The 21309-nt window shown below is 43.2% G+C and overlaps 1 pseudogene; it reads right to left on the bottom strand.

Annotated features, from left to right (window-relative positions):
* Window positions 1–13574: 13574 nt before the first annotated feature.
* On the bottom strand, window positions 13575–14021 carry LOC117346750 (annotated as a pseudogene).
* Window positions 14022–21309: the final 7288 nt, after the last annotated feature.

Here is a 21309-nt window from a genome sequence, read left to right on the forward strand (position 1 = left end):
TTTTTCCTCTACCTTTTTTCCTTTCACTTCCCCATTTTGTCATCTTTTCTTTCTACTTTTACTTTTTTTTCTTTTCTTTTCTCTCCATTTCTTTGATGGGAGCATTTACATTAGGGGCTCCTTTTACTAAGCTGCACTAGCGGTTTTAGTGCACGCTACAATGCCAATCGCGCTAGATGCTAACACCTCCATAGAGCTGGTGTTAGTTTTTCCGTGTAGCTAATCTTCAGCGAGCGCTAAAAACGCTACCGCAGCTTAGTAAAAGGAGCCCTAGGCTTTCCATAAGCCCTGTGAACATCTGAAATTTCTAGGTTTACTGTTCTAAACTTCATATGTGCAATATATTTTAAATATACGGAGCTAATTATTTAATTTATACAAAAATTACTTCAACCTTATCATTAAGCCCATTTTGAATTTTTATTGTATTATATATAATGATATTTGAATTGATTATATTTTGCTTATGACATCGGAGTATAGTTCATGCAGATAATTTATACAGTATATGCATTTACTTTGCTTGTTCAGTTTTAAGCACTCTACTGATTTATACATTTAGAGGGGCATAATCGAAAGGGACGTCTAAGTCCGAATACGTCCATTTCACAAGTCGTCCAAATCAAAAAGTGCCTAAGTGACATTTTCAAAAGAGACGTCCAACTTCTTTTGACTTTCGAAAATCGTCCAAATTATACGTTCTGTAGATCTGATCTAAAACGCCTATCTTTATAGTCCATTTTTGTACAAATGTCCGTCCAAGTCAAAAACATCTAGAACAAGCCCTGTTGGACGTGGGAGGGGTCTGCAAAGTGATTGACAGAACACCAAGACAGGGCACCTAAATAGTGGGGTATGTTACAGGGCACTGCTGTGTACTTCACAAACAGGGTGCAATGGCATCTCCTCACTACAGCTCCCTTATAGGTGATGGTGAGCCCCCCCCCAAACCACTTCCAGAATCCCCTAGACCCGCTTATGTACCACCCCTATAGCCCTTATGGATGCAGGTTTTGGGGGTGTATAGGGCAGTGCACATGTGTCAGTATCAATGAAGTGATTACAGGGGCTTATGGGCATGGGTCCTCCTCTCTATGGGTCCCAAACCTACCCCCAAAATGACTTAAGCTGCCTCTGGGCTGGACGACTAGGCTTTCCTATGCTAGGCAGCCAGGTGATGATGGTCTGGAGGCTGAAATTTAAAGTTATGATTAAAATTTTTATTGGGGTGGGGGGTGTTGGTGATCACTGGGGTAGTGTGTGGGTGTCTGTGTTATGTGTTTTCAGTGATTATCTGGTGAGTTTAGGTGGGTTTTAGTGACTTAGACCATGTTTTAGATGGTCTAAGTCAAAACGTCCAAGTTTCCTCTAGGCTCTGTTGTTAAACTTTCGGTTATACATGCTGTAAGACTAAGTCTAAGCCGGCCCAAGTCTCTCCCAATTCCCACCCTCGACACGCCTCCCGAAACGCCCTGTTTAGCTTTGGACGTTGAGCGGCATTATGAAGGTCTAAATCGTTTAGAAATACGTCCAAAACCCGGTTTGATTATTGGCACTTGGACGTTTTAGAGAAATGTTCGTCCAAGTGCCAACTTAGGCCGGTTTTTGGACGTATTTCTCTTTCGACTATGAACCCCTTAGGTTTCAGTTCTATATATATATATATATATTTTTTTTTTTTTTTTTTTGCACATTTGATACTTTAATTTATGTGATATTGGTATTATTTATGTTTTCCCTGATGCAGGCCAGGAGGCTGAAACATGGCTATGTCAAATCATTTTGAAATTGCACCTGGTGGTAATCTCCCCTGTTTTTATGTGACGTTTCACCCAAACCATGTCTAAAACTCGTTGCCTTTAATTCTTTATGTGTTGCCTCATATACCCCCTCCTTTCTAAAGCCGCGCTAACATTTTTAGTACTGGTCGCCGCGATAACAGCTTGACGCTCATAGAATTCCTATGAGCGTCCGAGCTGTTACCGCTGTAGCCAAAATACTAGCGCGGCTTTGGAAAGGAGGGGAATAGATAGAAGTAGTGTCTTTTCTAAAATAGTATTTATATGTCCTGTAGAATATATCCTGATTTTCGAGTAAAAATCCGCCTTATTCAGGTCTACATGGTGTTCCTTATTGGACATATAGTAATGCAATGTTTGTTACCAGAAAATGTATTTAATTATTTTTAGCTTCTACTTTGCAAGCAAAATTCTCAATATGAAGCATGTATTAAATTGTCACACCGGTAGCTGTTTCCCCTTACTGTAGTATTTTGTGGCTCTGAATCCAAACTCTTTGCAATCAACTTAAGGAGCCTGCATCAATATTTCAGCATCCCTGAGTGTATACCTGATGTTAAACTCGGAGTGGATGCTAAAGATAGATTTTATGAAATACACTTCCAGTCCATGTTGTGCAGATTACAAATCTTGCTCATATTTCACATACATTATTGTCCCAGATGTACAGAATGTGGACTTTTTTGTTGTTAATTCAGTTCAGATTATCACTAAATTGCTACCTTCTCTAACGATAACGTGCCTCATTCACTAAAGGCTCTTTTCCTTTCTTGCGTGACTACAGAAATATCCAGGGTTTAATTTCTGGTGGAAAGGCCTGGAATGCAGTTCCATTGCTTCTTTTCAGACCCCAGCGAAGCAGGAATTTTTGTTCTAATTCTTCCCTTTCAAGAAGCCCGCAGGAAGCAGGATAGGATGGAGTGAGCATAATGTAACAGGGCAAATTAAGTAATTTGTGCTGGGTTGTTTGTTTGTTTGTTTTTTTAATTCACCGGCAGGCTGTTGGAGGAGTCCAGGGGTTTCTGCCTGCATGGGAGCTGGTCTGGGGATGAGGTCACGAACACCCATGACCTGGAAGTACTCTGATGCAGGGCAGTAACAGAGTTCCAAAAAGTGCAGGTACTGGCTGCCAATTCCAATCTGTAGAGCAGCTGCAGGGGCCAGAGGAGAGTGAGGGGCGGAAGTGAGAGCCATGTTGGGGGAAGTGCTGTGGCACTTCCCATTGCTGGGAGGACTGCGGATGCTGCAAGAGTTGGTTCTGCCCATGCATGCACAATTAGCATGCATGCAACAACATGTGAGAGTGAGAGGCAGACAAAAGGCCCAGATGACACTGGTGCTAATTGCTCCCGAGCCTAAAAATTTAACTAGTTAGTGACACTGCTAACCGGCCATTCTCTAACCAGATATTTTAGGGGTGTGTCAAAAAGTGGAATTAGCAGTGTGAGGGAGTCAGCAATTTTTCCTCACGAATAATACTACTATATCAATTGGCAGCAGAGGGTGCTGGTTCATTGAGCTGGCAGTTAGGCTATCCTCCAGGAGGTGGCGCTAACTGGCCAGACCAGGTCCTGCCTAGCTCAGAAAGGTGGGACTCAGGCAGAGTAGTACAGTATATCTGTTTCAATTGGAATTCATTCAGAGAGGTCCCCTAGGAGGAGATGTCCCAGAAGCAAGAGACTTCCCTGAGCTTAGGGAGCTCAGTAAGAGAGAGCTTTTCCCTGACTAAGGGCCGAGAGGAGCCCTGGGGAAAGAATGAAGGGAGAGAGAGCCTGTTGAAGGTTCTTGGTAGCGTGGCTAAGGTAAACCCCTACAATATTGGAGTGAAGACTTGTATTCTAAGAGTTAGACAGAGCTAAAACTTTGCTAAAGGAGACCTTTGGCTGACCGATGTTTCTGTTCAGAATCTTTAATTCTTGTTGGTTGAAAAGTCTAACTGTTTCTTAACCCTGTAAAAGTAACAGGACTAGTTTACACTGCAAATAAATGTCTTTGGTTATTAGCAAAGTGTGTTCTGACTCTGTGTGTAGCACTTTTCCTGGAATTTCTGTTCAGGCTGGGTCACGGAAGCGTTTTTCTGTCCGCTTACCAGATACCTAATCACATAACTCCCTATCACCCCCTTTTACAAAACTGCAATAGCGTTTTTTAGCGCAGGCTGGCTCTCTGAATGCTCTGCACTGCTTCTGACACTCATAGGAATAAGCCCACCAGCACAGATAGAGAAAATGCATGATTATCTGATTGTAAACTGCTTAGATAACTTTGATAGACAGCATATAAATACATTACATTACAGATTTCTATTCTGCCATTACCTTTCGGTTCAAGGCGGACTATAAAAAGAGTTATGGAAGAAGGGTTACAACGTTAGATCAGAGAAGGTTTCCAAGAGAGGGAAAAGTAGGATCTGGGGGTTAGGGAGGGGATGGTAAGAGGGGGGTTAAGCTTTATCATGGTATTAAGCTTTATTAAGGGATTTCTTGAAGAGTATAGTTTTTATTTCCTTTCTGAACATCTTGTAGTCTGGGGTTGTTGTCAACAGGTTGGAGACTTGGTTGTCTATCTTCGCTGCCTGAGTGGCCAGTAGTCCGTTGTATAGTTTTTTCCGTTTAAATACCTAAAATAAATAAAATCACTGTACTAAACTAAGATTGAATGCTCTAAATAGATTCTGTTATCACTGAAAATAGAGTCGTGTGTATAAGTTGTACCAGCACTTCTTTTATTCTGATGGTGCAATTTGGTTTTAGTCCCTAAATTGTTTTAAACAAATTCAGGCTCAAATATGGAAGAACAAGATAATAGCTGAAGTTACAATTAATCCCTGTGATTCTGCATCCTACAAAGTGTTACAATAGTAAGAACCCCTCCCCCCAAAAAAAAATAATTATAGAAAGATGAGTTGAGATATAGCATTAAATCACGCTTTTAGTGAAGACCTTGGAAATGGGAGTATTAAGTTGGAAACTCATTTCCTGCTTGAATACTCATACTAGAAAGGTAAGAGAATAAGGTTAGGTTGTCTAAAGCCTGTAACCTGTATTTTTCATCATCTTCCAAAGCCTTGAATGGCTTGAATAAATTGCAGAAAGTAAGAACATCTTTGGATTTAAAGATTGGTTTTGTTTTGTTTATAATTCATGGCTTTAACACTTCTAGGGACAGTGTGTGCCGAGCTCTATCTTTATGGAGAGGATGCGGTATATAAACTTAAAGTTTAGTTTAGGGACAGATTCAGTAAATGGCACAAAAAATGGGCACCAAAAAAAAGATACTGAATGGTATTCTATAAAGCAGGTGCCTTAAAACTTTGTCACTTCCAGGTCCACAAAGGGATCATGAGAAAGTTCCGAGGGCCACAAACTTAGATTCTTTGGACAACTCCCCAGATAGGTTTTTATTTATTTATTTTAGAAAGGAGACCATTATTCTACGAGGTGCCAGTTCTCTAAATGAACAAGAAGCCTTCTTCAGCAAACCGTCCAAATGTTGCATTTCTATCCACCATGACCACCCTCTAGAGGAGAAATACTAAGGAGCTTCAGCTGCACAGTGCCCTCCCCCCATCCTGCTTCCTCTGACAGAACTTCCTGCAACACTCAAGGAAGGGAAGGTTTGGAGGGCTGAAGTGGGTGGATGGATTGGTGAGAGTGTGTGTGGGGGGAGGGGTTTAGGGCCACAAAGAAGGACAGCCAGGGTCACATGTTGGAGATCTCTACTATAAAGGGTGCTCCAGGATCAGCGTCCTTTGTAGCACAGTGCATAACGCTGGGATCTGAACTCAACTGTGAGCATGAGGATTTACACCAACTGAAACCAAATCCCAGTGTGCAGGTTGGGCGCAGTGGGCAGGTTCATACTATTCTATAATACTTTGTGCATCTATAGGGAATGCTACTGAACATCCATGTTCTTTCCATCATTACACCTTTTGTAGATCTATTCAGAAACACTTAGGTGCTATTGTTTGGTTGTAATCTGCCTTGTTTAAAGGTGGAATATAAATAATAAACTATATTCTATTAATGGGCACATAAGTGTGTTTTCACACAGATCTGCTGGAGTCTGGCACACTGGTTTGAGCTACAGCCTCAGCATCCTCAGGTTGTGGGTTCAAATTCCATGCTGCTCCTTGTGACCCTGGGTATGTCTAGGGTTACCAGATTTTGCTCTCATAAAATCTGGACCCAAAGCCCTGACGACCCCCAGATCTATCTCTCTACACTAGAAATTTCTACAGGAATACAGGCTCAGGTCTCAGCCTGCCTGTCCGACATTGCTGCCTGAATGTCTCACCACCCCAGGGCGTACCAAGGGGGGCAGGGGGCAGTTCGCCCTGGTGCAGACCATAAGCAGGCACTCTGAGAGCCAGCATCATGGTTGGGAACTTCTTCCCCTTCCAGAAGCAGTAGCCTTCACAACTGGCTGCTCTCCTGGCATCGGGCCTTTCTCTCTGCCTAGTTTTGCCTTGGCAGAAGTAAGCAGGAACATAAGAATAGCCTTACTGGGTCAGACAAGCCCAGTAGCCCATTCTCATGGTGGCCAATCCAGGTCACTAGTACCTGGCGAAAACCTAAGGAGTAGCACTATTCCATACTACCAATTCACGGCAAGCAGTGGCTTTCCCCTTGTCTTTGTCAATAACAGACTATGGACTTTTCCTCCAGAAACTTGTCCAAACCTTTCTTAAAACCATCTACGCTGGTTACCAACAGGTCTACTATACAGCAGTCAGGTTTTAGAATCATAAACCCTGATGCAAAATAGCCAAGCAAATGTTAGTAAATCAATTGCTTGGCTATTTTGCATGGGGTTTTACAAATTTGCATGGCTGGATCCGGAAATGGGCGATTGAGGGTGAAAACCCACAATGGGCCATTTTGTGAATCAGGTCGGTTAGCAACGATCATGGCTAAACCTGTGAAAACAAGTTTATCGATGATCGCTGACTTTAGTGGGGCCTTATTTTGTTGTAGGTGGTAAGGGCTCCTGTGTTAATCCTACACTAATCAGTCAGTGTGAGCCAATGCCCAAGAACTAACCTCTTAATACAGAGTGTGCCTATTCTCCAAACACCCCTCCCCCCACCGCATCAAAAAAAGAAAAAGTATTTTTTTGTGCCTGGTTGGCTCACATAGAGCCCACAGTTAGCGCATGGCTCCTGAGCATGGCCTACTTCTACAGATATGAAGTGGCGTGAAATACTAACAAATCGATTCTGGAAGAGATCAAACCAGCTATGTCACTCGAAGCCCAAATGATGATGTTACGACTGTCTTATTTTGGTCACACCATCAGAAAAGAGAGATCACTGGAGAAGGGCATCATGTTTGGCAAGATAGAAGGAACCAGGCAGAGAGGGCGACCTGCAATCAGATGGCTGGACACGTTGAAAACAACCATGGGGTTGACGCTGGAGGATCTTTCCGGACTAGCACAAAACTGATTTCTTTTTAGATCCGCAATTCATCAAGTTGCTAGGACTCGAACACAAGTCGATGACACCTAACTCTACCACTTAGTAAAAGGACCCCTCAGAATTTGACATTCTTAAAAGTAAGAGTACATGCATTTTTCCTACAAACTATCGCTGGCTTTTAAAAAGCCACAATATAGGTGAGGTGAGCCTCGAGGACGTACTCAAACAGATAGATAGACTAAAAACTGACAAATCGCCGGGACCTGATGGAATCCACCCGAGAATATTGAAGGAGCTCAGAGACGAAATAGCGGAGTTACTACAGAAGATTTGCAACCTATCCTTGAAAACAGGGGTAGTCCCGGAGGACAGCGAATGTTACACCTATCTTCAAAAAGGGATCCAGAGGTGACCCGGGGAACTACAGACTGGTGAGCTTGACCTCAGTCCCGGGAAAGATGGCCGAATCATTAATCAAAGACAGCATAAATGAGCATATAGAAAGAAATAATCTGATGAGAACCAGCCAGCATGGTTTCTGTAAAGGGAGATCCTGCCAAACGAACCTACTGCACTTCTTCGAGGGGATTAACGAACAATTGGACAAAGGTGACCCCATAGACATCATATATCTGGACTTTCAAAAAGCATTCGGCAAGGTACCCCATGAACGCCTGCTAAGGAAACTGTGGAACCATGGGGTGGAGGGGGAAGTGCACAGATGGATCTGTAATTGGTTGGCGGACAGGAAGCAGAGGGTAGGAGTAAAAGGACACTACTCTGACTGGGAAGCAGTCACAAGCGCTGTCCCGCAGGGGTCAGTGCTGGGACCACTGCTGTTCAATATATTCATTAATGACCTGGAAGTGGGGACGAAGTGCGAAGTCATAAAATTTGCGGACAACACAAAACTCTCCAGTAGAGTTAGAACTGTTGAAGAATGTAAAGAACTACAAAGGGACTTGAACAAACTGAGTGAATGGGCAAATAAATGGCAAATGTGTTTCAATGTAGAGAAATGCAAAGTCTTGCACATAGGGAAAGGAAACCCGATGTTCAGCTACAAGATGGGGGGATGGTATTTGGGAAGAGCAACCTAGAAAGGGACCTGGGGGTCTTAGTGGACCAATCAATGAAGTCGGGAGCACAATGTGCAGCGGCCTCCAAGAAGGCGAACAGAATGTTGGGAATTATTAAAAAAGGAATCACTACCAGAACCAAAGAAGTTATCCTGCCGCTATATCGGGCGATGGTACGCCCGCATCTGGAATACTGCGTTCAATACTGGTCGCCGTACCTTAAGAAGGATATAGCGACACTCGAGAGTGTCCAGAGAAGAGCAACAAAGATGATAAGGGGCATGGAAGGCCTCTCATATGCTGAGAGGCTGGAGAAACTGGGGCTCTTTTCTCTGGAAAAACGGAGACTTAGAGGGGACATGATAGAAACTTACAAGATCATAAAGGGTATAGAGAGGGTGGAGAGGGGCAGATTCTTCAGACTGGCGAGGGAAACAAAAACAAGAGGGCACGCAAGAAAATTGAAGGGAGACAGATTCAGAACAAACGCTAGGAAGTTCTTCTTCAGCCAGAGGGTGGCGGATACCTGGAATGCGCTTCCGGAGGAGGTGGTAGAGCAGAGTATGATTTTGGGTTTCAAAAAGGGGTTGGACATGTTCCTAAAGGAAAAGGGGATTGAGGGGTATAGCTAGAGGGGTACTATAAAGGATAAAATGTCTTAAGTGAAAGAACACTACAGGTCATGGACCTGGGGGGCCGCCGCGAGTGCGGACTGCTGAGCACGATGGACCTATGGTCTGACTCGGCAGAGGCGATGCTTATGTTCTTATGTTCTACCGTGGGCTGGCGAGGTAAATGCTCTGACGCTCATAGAATTCCTATGAGTGTCGGAGCATTTACCTCGCCGACCTGCAGTAGAAACCTCTACTGTGGCTTTGTAAAAGGAGCCCTCTATTTGCACAGTTTAGTGTACGTGTGCTTGGAGAAGGGATAAAAGCAGGGCTTGGAACAGTGTTTCTGCTTTGGTATTTTCAAACTTGTGCATGGGCTTTGCATATGTAACACTATATGAGTTCAAAGAAGCAATTTTTTCCAGCTCCTGCAAATGCACCTGTAAATTGTTTTAAGAAATACTCGTGCTGTGGCCTGGGAAAATAAGAAGTTTATCTTTGAGCAAAAGATGTTGGTGATAAACAGCGGCAAATATTTTAGATTGCTTTTTTGATCCATCTAAATCTTCCTGATGGCCTCTTTGATGTGGACCTTAGGGACTGGCCACCTGCATCGCACTGACAGAGCATCTGCAGTGGTGATACTTCAAGCAGGATAACTTGTAATCTAAACCCTTCCTACTGAAAAGTGCAAATAACTTAAGATTTCATTAAGAGTTTGAGGTCTGATCGTTCTGCTACAGTTAATTTGATAATTCAGAGAAAACCAATTAGTTTATATTGTTCTCAAAATTCCTGCTATTGCTTATTGTGAGGAAAGTATATTTATATGTTATGTGACAATAAAAGTAACATAGGACCAGAGAAAAGGGGAAAAGTAAAACTCCTTCTACCAGTTATCACATAGCAATGGAAATTGCTACAAAGACTGAAACAGAGGCTGACCAAATGTGGGTTTCGGGTTCGGTTTCAGTGCCAAAACTGGCCCAAAATCCTTTTGCTGCCTGGTTATGGTTTTGGCCAAAAGGCTATAGCCATGGTTTTGGTCAAAAGGCTATAGCCATGGTTTTGGTTTCAGCCAAAACTGACTAGATTCTTTTTGAGGAAACTGAAAATGTGTTCTTTGTCGTGTTTGTCTCCCTCCCTCCCTCCCTCCCCCCTCCCCCCTCCTCTCCCTCCCCTTGCTTAGCACCCGTTGATGAATTGAATGAACATTGGAGTATTTATCTCGCCAGCCCACAGTAGAAACCTCTACTGTGGCTTTTTAAAATCCAGCGATAGTTTGTAGGAAAAATACATGTACTCGTACTTTTAAGAATGTCAAAGTCTGAGAGGTCCTTTTACTAAGAGGTAGTGTTAGGTGATTTAGGTAATTATATGGCATTCAGGAAAGCACTGAAGACATATCTTTTTAATCTTTTTTTTTTTTTAATAAAATTTTTACCTGTTTAAATTGTAATTCCTGGAGCAATGTCCAGTCTCTTTATTTCTAATCACATTGGACAATGCTAGGTATTTGCAGGATATAAGCGCAGATTGTATTGTATTAAAGGATTTTTGTTTTGTTTAATTCTTTGTTGATTTTCAAATTTTGACAGTGCAATACAACTATATTAAACATGAGCATTATACATAATGCACTTAAAATATACAAAATTAATACATTACCAATCCTTTTCTCCCTCCCTTCCTCACATAACTATTACACTGCACATGCATATATTATTACAATATTATAGATAAATACCTATAGCAATCCCAAATACCTTCCCCTCCCCCCTCCCCACCCCTGGATGTGTAAGGAATCTGTAAAAAGGGAGATACCTGCAATTCACATATGCAGTCAATGGGCTCCACACCTTATTGAATATCATACTAGACCCCAAACACTCCACATTCATTGTATTAAAGGATATTTAACGATGTCAGCATTGGACTTGGGAACCTAACTGTTTCAGACTTGCTAAGAAGTCCTTGTAAAAATAGATCTCCCAGTTGCCAGCCTGTGCTGACAACTCCTTGGACAAGAGGGTAATAATCTCCTGTGGGTACATCAGAGGGCTTCTCTGAAAGCTCTGACAATTCCCAGTGTGCCTCATTGGTTCACATTCACACAACCAAACTTTAGTTTTCACTTTTGGTGTTGGCTTTGGTCAAAACCAGGTGATAAGTTTCAATTTTGGTCAGCGTCAAGACTGAAGGCTCTGACTCTGAAGTGCAGTTGATGTTGTGCAGTCTATTTTTATTACTATAATAATTCATATCTTCTCAGTTATGCATGAATTTGATATGGGTAAAAGTAGGGTTACCATATTTTTCTCTAGGAAACCCCAGACACATGACCCTGCGCCATTCCGCCTTCAGCCCTACCCCATTCTGCCCTAGCCCCACCCAGTTCTACCCTAAGCCCCGCCTCCACAAAATCTCCTCTTTTCATACGAATGAGCTCCAACAGAATCTGGAGGGCTTGGAACATGAGCAGATGTGTGTGATGTCATCCGCGCATGCTCAGAGGCCCTCCAGATGTGGCTGGAGCTTGTCAGGCATTTCCAAAACCCGAACAAATGCTGGGTTTGGGAAAGTCCATCCAGGAGCCCGGACAGTCCTCTAAAAAGAGGACATCTCCCGGTTTTCCTGGATGTCTGGTAACCCTAGGTGAAAGAAAAAAGTAATAATTATCCAAGTGGAGGAGTCACCTAATGGTTAACGCGGTGGGCTGAGAAAGAGAGCACAGTTTAAATCCCACTGTGTCTACTTGTGATCTTTGACAAGTCACATAACCTTCCACCGTCTCATGTAGAAACTTAGAGGATCTGTTAGTAAAGATTCTCCAGACCCGCCAAATCTCCCACGAAAGTAGGCACCGGAAATGTAGGCCAGGGTTTTATGGGCCTACATTTCTGGGGCCTACCTTCGACGTAGAATCGTGCTTAATGGGGCCAAACATCAACCCCCGCCCATAACCATGCCTTTTTTGATGTTCGTCACCTCTAAGCGTCTACGTAGATGCGATTTTGCCGCCTAATCTTTTTTCTTTAAATGTGTTGCCACAAGCTTCTTATTCTACATGAACCTTCAAGAGTACTAACATCTTCATCTCAACATCTTCTTTGCGGGGGGGAGTTGGTTCCAGAGTTGGGGGATGAAGTGGCTGTAGGAGCGTTTGCGGGCGGTTTCTGACAGGAGAGACCTTTCTGGTGGATTGCATAGACGTTTCTCTATTTCCGAGCGGAGGGGGCAGATGGGGGTGTACAGGGTTAGCTTGTAAAGATAGATAAACACCAGTTTTAAGCATCGTCAATGAAAAACCTATTTTAGTTACAAAACTAACCACCTCTTTTACAAAGGTTCGCTAAGCTTTTTAGCACGGGCTAAATATTAGCGCACGTGAAATGCTAACACGTGCATGTTATCCTATGGACGCATTAGCGGTTAGCGCATGCGTTGATTTAGCGCACACTACATTCACGCTAAAACACTTAGCGCGCCTTTGTAAAAGAGAGCCTAAATACTGAAATTTATATTTTATAAATGCCTTTACTAAGACCAGAAGCTGTAAATAGAAACAGCAAAATGCTGGGTAATGCATTTTCAATTGCAAAAAAATATGTTTTAATTGGAAGAGTATAATTTCCAACACTAGAGAATAAATCCAAAGAGAATGTGAGATGCTGAAAAAAAGAACCGACCAGTTATTCCATCAATATCTGCAGAATATTTACCACTGTGATCACTTCAGGGATCCCCAGAGGAGAATTTGAAGCTGCAGCAGAACAGAGATAGACAAACAAGCTAAGAAGAATTCTCACCACCAATAGAGAGATTACAGGATTATGGGATAACTCACGTGAGGTAAACCCAAAAGGTTTCATACTTTAGTAATCAGTTGATAAGCCAATAACAGAAACATTTCTCTATATTTTCTCACATTGGATCAGAGATTGGTCTGGCAGCAACTTGTGAAGGTTTTGGGGGTTATGTTAGGGCAAGATAGGATTGGGAAAGATAAGATTGCTTCTGTCACTCAAAATGCAGTTTTGAAACTAAAACTTACTAGGCATTTGAAACCTTTTTTGAATATGAAAGCAATAGCATGTACCATTTTGTTGAGTCTTCTAGTTTATTGTAATGTTTTATATGCGAGTTAACCCATGATTTTTTTCAGGAAAATGACAAATTATCCAGAATGCAGCAGCCAAATAGTTGTTGGGGGGGGGGGGAAATTGCTAGAAAAGTGCTAAATCTTTGTTGACTCAATTGCACTGGCTTCCTATAAAGGAAAGGGTTCAGTTTGAACTATTTTTATGCTATTGCATTGTCAGAAACCAATATATTTGCAAAAGAAACTTGTTTCTTATATACGAGGATCATTTGAAAAGTTTGGTAAAAAAATACGTAAGCTATTTTTCCTACATTTATGAAAAACTGGAAACTCGCTGGACTAAGGGCTCCTTTTATCAAGGTGCGGTAGGCGGTTAATGCGCGGAATACCGCACGTTCAACCGCCTGCCGCGCTAGTCGCTAACGCCTCCATTGATGAGGCGTTAGGTTTTTGGCTTGCCGCGGGGGTTAGCGCGTGATGAACTGTCTGACGCGCTAACCCCCGTAGCGCACCTTGATAAAAGGAGCCCTGAGTGTATAGCCCTCGCTGGAGACTACGTTATTATTTTTTTAAATATCTTTTATTAAGGCCACATACAAACATCTGCTCATTCTCTTCACTGTGCAGTCTGGCACTGGGATTTGTGACTTATCGCAAGCTGAGCTTCCCTCTCTACAATGGTCTTGCAGTTCTTCGAAGAAACATTGTGGGCGATTTCTGCACAATAGGACTTGTTACTCATCAGGACCAGCTCCAGCTCCCTGACATTGGGCACCAGGAACTTGCGGAATCCTGATGGCAACATGTGTTTGTTTTTTTGTTGCTCCCATAACCAGTGTTTGGCAACAGGATCTGGCCCTTGAATCTTCTGCGAACTCTATTATCAATACCTCTAGGTTTACGCCAATTTCACTTAATCTTGACATAGCGATCTGACTGGTGGCGGATGAATTTCTTGGTTCTTTTCTTGACAATCTTAGGTTTCACTAGAGGTCGTAGGGCAGCCATGTCACCGATTCTGATGCCCTGCTGTCCAAATGAAGTCTACGGAGAAAGAGCAGAGACTACATTATTTAACTTGATTTTTTTTTTAAACAAACTTTTTTAAACCACCCTCGTGCCGCCTCAGGGTAAAGGGTGAACTTTTACCACAAGTTGATGAACTCCCTCCAAGGGCCCCTTTTACAAAGTCGCGCTTGCGAGCCCTGACACGGCAAATGCTACACAACCACAGGAACTGAACGGGCTGAGTTGCTTTTGCAGTGCAGGAATTGCTCCAGTGGCTTTGTAAAAAAAAAAAAAAAAGGGCCCTAAATGTTCCTCAGGCCCAGAATTTATAAACAGGAACCGTGATTGGCAGTCCACAAAACCAGCACCGATTGTGTGTCAATCATATGATGGCGCCATTTATAGAATCGCAACTATGTTAAAGGGCTTTCAAGGCCTAAATTTCCAGCACCTATCTGTAATGAGAATCGTGACTACAAAGGCGCCTACCAAAGCCTAAGGGTACTTCCAGCGATAACCACACCTATTTTACCCTTTGGCGCCAGTAGGTGCCTCTGTAGTCGCAACTTCAGCGCCATCTTTTTTTTTAATGATATTTTAATTGCTTTTAAACAATGCAATCAATGTTAGGAATTATCAGGAAAGGAATGGAAAACAAAGATGAAAATATTATAATGCCCTTGTATCGCTCTATGATACAACAACACCTCGAATGCTGTGTGCAAATCTGATCGTCGTATCTCAAAAAAGATAGAGCAGAATTAGAATAGGTACAGAGAAGGGCGATGAAAATGATAAAAAGATGGGACGGCTTTCCTATGAGCAAAGGCTAAAGCAGCTAGGGCTCTTCAGCTTGGAGAAGAGATAGCTCAGAGGTGATATGATAGAGGACTATAAAATGCTTTGTTCACTCTTTCCAAAAATGCCAGGACTAGGTAGATTTAAGACAAACAAGAGAAAATATTTCTTCATACAACATGTAATTAAACTCTGGAATTAATTGCCAGAGAATGTGGTAAAATCAGTTAGCTTAGCGGGGATTAAAAAAGGCTTGGATAATTTCCTAAGAGAGAATCCTTAGGCCATTATTGAGATGGCTTGGAGGAAATCCACTGCTTATTCCTAGGATAAGCAGCATAAAATCTGTTTTACTACTTGAGATCTAGCGAGGTACTTGGGACTGGAGTTGCTGATTGGGATGGGGATAGGGGATAGTTTTAATTTTTACAACTAATCAGGATTTAATCACACATTATCCCCATTCCCTATAGAACAGACAGAGTTTGTAAATGGATTTTATAGATACTGCTTGTCATTTGAGATCTGCTGCAAATTTTGGACTTCTTATGCAAAGCTGTGGTAGAGGTTTCTACTGCAAGCCGGCAAGGTAAATGCTCCAATGCTCATAGAAATTCTAAGAGTGTCAAAGCATTTACCTCACTGGCCTGGAGTAGAAATCTCTACCATGGCTTTGTAAAAGCCAGTGTTTGTCAGTAACGAGTTCCAGTTTGCATTTTACTTTTGGAGTTGGAATGAGGTTTTTTTTTCTTGCCAAATGAGAACCGTTGAAAGGAATAAATAAGAAAAGGATGGTGTCTTAAATCCCACGTCCTACTGGAGTAAGTCCAGCCCTGGCCTGTACCCAGCTCACAACCCAGAAACTTATTTCTATAAGCGCCTGATCTGGGATGGATACCTGTCAAGAAGAGCCAGTCGATGCCCAGTAAAAAAAAAAAAAAAAAAAATCTGAATGGGACCACGGTTCCATTAGTTACAGTCTTCACATGGACTTGTCTCTGCTGGGCTTCAAATCCACAAAGTACACTAGCTTAACTTCAGTATTATACAAACTAGAGGTCTGCACGGGAATGGAGGTTGCAGGAATCCCGCAGGTCCTGCGGGGGTCCCGCGGGAATCCCCCCTAACCCACGGGACTCCCATGGGGATGGAAGGCTTTGGAGGCAGGGTTCGTCCGTATAATATAATGGACACATCAGCCTTAGTAAAAGAGGGGGTTTATAAGTTAATTACCTGAACAGAAAACAAAAAAAGGGTTCCACCAAAGAGATTCCACAAGGAAAACAGCAGCGCAAACACAAAAGAAACTGTGGAATTGATGATCCTGTCAGAAGTAATTGCTGCTTTTTATGGGGACGGGCGGGGATGGAGGTAATTCCTTGTGGGGATGGGTGGGGATGGAGAGGATCCTGACAGGGACGGGTAGAGACGGAGAGGATCCTGGCGGGGACGGGTGGGGACGGAGAGGATCCTGGCGGGGACAGGTGGGGACGGAGAGGATCCTGGCGGGAACGGGCAGGGATGGGTGGGATTTCTGTCCCAGTGCAACTCTCTAATATAAACCCCTGTCTGCCTCCAAGATCTGGGCTTCTAAGTGGTTCTAAGGTAAATCTTTTCTTACCTTGGCCAGTGCCCTGCTGCTTTGCACATAGGTTGAAAAAGCATATGCTGGACAGTTGTTCCTGTCTTTTCTGGGCCTCCTTGGCTTGTCTCTGCTCTGAAGTTTTATCTTGTCTGACTGATAAAACCACACCTTCTCTGCTGAGACCTTGGGAATGAAGGGCTCCTTTTACTAAGGTGCGCTAAGCGTTTTAGCACCTGCTAAATAGCGCGCACTAACCACGCACTAAACACTAGCGCATGCGTGTTAGTCTATGGACGCATTAGCGGTTAGCGCGCGTATATTTCTAATGTGCTAAACACACACTAAAACGCATAGCGCAGCTTAGTGAAACAGGGGGTAAGTTTCTTAAGTGGACCTGTGAGAGAGTGTGCATAAGTGGAACTAGGAGCTTCATGTATGCTCCATCACGGCAAGGCTTTGAAAATGGAAAATTACATCTGTAGTTGCCTTCCTTTACCTAACCCTGCCCTTGGGAATAGCTTCAAACAATATGGCTATTATAACCTGCATTGAGGATGGGCATTTTTTTAAACAGACAACTTACCCACTTAAATTAGCATTTGCTTCGGTAAAATAGCTTTTAAAACTTGTTCTCATTCTCTAATCATATTTGTTCGTTTTAAAATTCATGCACGTATGAAGAAAGCCAGTGTACATTTGCTCTTATTTCTGTTGTGCATGAAGTCTTTTCAGCCTTGCAACTGCGTTCCAAAATTAAATCAGAATGGTTTGCTGCTTAGGATAATTAAACACAATAGCCCGTTTTGTTATGGTTCTCCAAAGGAAACATGGAAAATCCCTAAGAGTTCCATTCTTTACTTGCAATAGCCAGGAAATGGGCTATTCAAATTAAATTAAATAAATGAATAATGCCGACAATACTTTGATATTACAGTAATCCTACAAAAACTCAACAATACTATGAATTTACCGTTATCCTATCAGGAACATGAAACTGAACTTCAGAAGGGTTATAATGATTCATTTTCCTTCTTACTCCCTCACTAACTCCCCCTAGTACCAAACTGTGGTAGAGGTTTCTACAGCGGCCTGGGGTGCTAAATGCTCCTATGAGCATCAGAACAGCTTTCGGGCATTTAGCACCCTGGACTGCAGTAGAAACCTCTACCATGGCTTAGTAAAAGAAGGCCTACACATTTTTGTTTCAAATAGCTCCATGAAAGCCACATTTAACGGGAAGCCATAATGGTTTACCTCAATCACTGAAATATGCCGTATTCTTGATGTTCAATATTTCTTTATAATGTTAAAATTTAATGGCAGGAGAAACTGAGGGGGATGTTTAATAAGCGGTTAGGGTGGGTTTTATTGCACCGTAGACATTAGCGTGGACTCACACTAATATTTACTGCATGCTAAAACCAACCAGTATTGCCTTCAAGACAAAAACCTTCTTTTCCTGTTGACACTGAGAGACACTCCAACACATGAAGGCCGCTCATGCGGCGGCCATTAGGTCAAAGACCAGTGCCCTATTTGAGTCTAGCCCAGTGGCATACCTAGCATATGTGACACCCGGGGCCCATCATTTTTTGTCACCCCCCCACATCTGTACAAAAAACATAATTTTTAGTAACAAGCCACATGTCACACATGAGTACCTAGGAAAAGGCAGCATCTTACATACTGCAGTGAGCAGTACAATATCAATACACCCATTGTAAAACTAAACAAGCCAGACTAGTACAGATCAATCCTACACCGTCAATCCTAACAGAAAACCATGTCTTTCGAACACACAGAACACAGAAAACACCTTCGCCTAGTATGGAATATGTCATCACAAACTAACCCCTCCCCCTTTTACAAAACTGTAGTGTGGATTTTAGCCACGGTGGTAACAGCTCTGACACTCATAGAATTCTGAGCATCAGAGCTGCTACCTCCACGGCTGGCGCTAAAAAATGTTTTGTAAAAGGGGGGATAAAATAGAAATACATAGACAAAGGTTAAATTGAACCAGCAAGAAGCTGGACTCTGCATACAATGCAACACCACAGAAACAGTGACACATATCTCCTAAAGCAATAAATAAATAGAAAATTTTTGTTCTACCTTTGTCTTCTCTGGTTTCTACTTTCCTCATCTTCTTGTTACTCTCTTCCTTCTATTCACTGTCTCTCTTCTCTCTGCATCTTCCATTTGCTCTGTTACTGTGTCTCTCCCTTTCTCCCTCCTTCCAAATTGGTCTGGCACCCATCTTCTTCCCTCCGTTCCTCCCATAGTCTGGCATCTCTGTTTTCTTCCCTGCCAGTGTCTTCTCCCAACTCTCTCTTACCCATTTCCCTTCAGCGTCTTCTCCCCACTCTCTCTTCCCCATTTTCCTGCAGCATCTTCTCCCCACTCTCTGTTCCTCATTTCCCTTCAGCATCTTCTCCCCACTCTCTGATCCCCATTTCCATTCAGCATCTTCTTCCCACTCTGTCTTCCCCATGTGCTTTCAGCGTCCTTCTCACCCCTCTGTCTTCCCCATGTGCTTTCAGCGTCCTTCTCCCCCCTCTGTTTTATCCTGTTTTCCTCTCCACCCCACCTTTTCTCCCTTTCTCCCTCCCTGCCCCTTACCTTCGTGGTGCTTTCTCCCCCTCTCCCCCTCGGCCCGGTCCGACAAACCTCCCTGCCCTGTGGCCTGCGATATCTAAACTGCCCTCTTACAGCAGCCGGAGCATTATAGTTGCATATGGCTGCCGTAAAGGTCGTCTCCAATGCAACTTCCGGTTGCATCAGAAATGACCTTTACGGCAGAAACACGCAGCTTCAATGCTCTAGCTCAGGGGTGCCCACACTTTTTGGGCTTGCGAGCTATTTTTTTAAAAAACACAAAGCACACTGTACGCTGAGAAAATGTTAATTATCATTTCTATTCTGGGTTTTTTCAAAGAGGTCAAGGCAGATGACTCTATGCACTGTCACCTCAGTAACAACCATACAAAAATAGACAAATATACCCCCTCCCTTTTTACTAAACCACAATAGCAGTTTTTAGTGCAGGGAGCTGCGCTAAATGCCCAGGGCTGCTTTCGACGCTCATAGGCTCCCTGCGCTAAAAATCACTATTGTGGTTTAGTAAAAGGGGGGCCATAGTGCAAAATATAGACAGCAGATATAAATTCAGACACATTTTGATCATTAAATTTAAAATAAAATAATTTTTTCTACCTTGTTGTCTGGTGATTTCATGAGTCTCTGGTTGCACTTTCTTCTTCTGACTGTGCATCCAATCTGTCTTCCCTTCTTTCAGCCTGTATGCTTCCTCTCCTCCAGACCTCATTCCCTCCCCCAACTTTTTCTTCCTCTCTCACTGCCCTTTCTTTCTCCCTGCCTCCCTTTCTTTTTTTCTCTCTTCATGCCCCCTTTTTTTTCTCTGTTTCCCTTCTTTCCTTCTGTCTCCCTGCCTGCCCCCTTTCTTTCTTTTTCCCTGCCCTCCCCCAAGCCATTGCCGCCGCTATTGGGGAACAGCCCTCCAAGTCACCGCCATCGGATAACATGCCCCAAAGCTGCTGCCGCCCCAAGCTCTCCTTCCTTGCGTCGGGCCGATCAGCATTGCTCTCCCCGACATCAATTCTGCCGTCGGAGAGGAAGTTCCGCCCAGCTAGGCAGCGATTGGCCGGCCCGAACTTCCTCTCCAACGGCAGAAATGATGTCAGGGAGAGACAGGCTGATCGGCCCGGTAGAATTTTCTGGACCTAGCCGGCTGTGCACCCCCCTAAGGCTGCATCCGGGGCGGACCGGGCCCCCCCCCCCCCCCCCGCCCCACTTGGTACGCCACTGGTCTAGCCTTACCTGGGTACGTTCTAGTTCAGCAGGAACTTGTCTAACTTTGTCTTGAATCCCTGGAGGGTATTTTCCCCTATAACAGCCTCCAGAAGAGCGTTTCAATTTTCTACCACTCTCTGGGTGAAAAAGAACTTCCTTACGTTTGTACGGAATCTATCCCCTTTTAACTTTAGAAAGTGCCCTCTCGTTCTCTCTAGTAGCTTACAGAGTAAACTGTGTGTATGTACTAATCTATAATCATTGTGAGCTTCCTTTTCATTGAACCTTATTTCTAAACATTTCTTCTATGTCATTTTTCCGTGCTTGCAAATAACTTTTGACTCCATGTAAATAATTAAGTAAATAAACTTATTATGCATTTTGTAGTTACATGCTCTTATCGTCCATCAATACGTAGACAAAGGAGTGAAAACTCAGGATTGCTTACAGGAGGTGTGTTTTCACATAAAGATAATAATTTCTGAGTGATAACAAAAAGCTACTCTTTGCTTAGCTTTACCTAATTATTGTGCTGCTCCTACTGTATATTCAAATACAGAAAAATTAGAACTTATTTGCTTATCGCCCTAAGAGCTATTCGATAAGGGTGCACATGAGTGCATAACTTTGAGGGAGATAAATATGTGGGCCAAGCATGGCCACTTAAGCACACAGGCCAGGATTCTCTAAATAGCGCCGTTGCCAGTGGCTGCCTTAAAAGCAGCACTGTTTAGAGAATCGCACCGGAAAAGTCGGCCAGGGTTTTCAAGGCCTACATTTCCGGTGTCTACCTTTGACAGGAATTGAGTCTCCATAGGCACTTTACAGCATCTAACGCCATTTCTGTAGTTAGCCATGCCTACTGTGGTGTTAGGCGCTCTAAATTGCCTACAGAGGAGCAATTCCGGTGCTGTTTTGTTAGGCACCAGTAGGCGCCTTGAAGATCATAAGAACATAAGAAATGCCTGCACCGGATCAGACCTGAGGTCCATCCGCACACGCGGAGGCTCAGCCAGGCGTACCCTGGCGAATACCTTAGTCACTCGTATCCCTCATTGTGTCCTGCAAGAAGATGTGCGGCCGATTTTTCCT

The sequence above is a fragment of the Geotrypetes seraphini genome, chromosome 12 (assembly GCF_902459505.1).
Source record: "Geotrypetes seraphini chromosome 12, aGeoSer1.1, whole genome shotgun sequence".
NCBI classification, from domain to species: domain Eukaryota; kingdom Metazoa; phylum Chordata; class Amphibia; order Gymnophiona; family Dermophiidae; genus Geotrypetes; species Geotrypetes seraphini.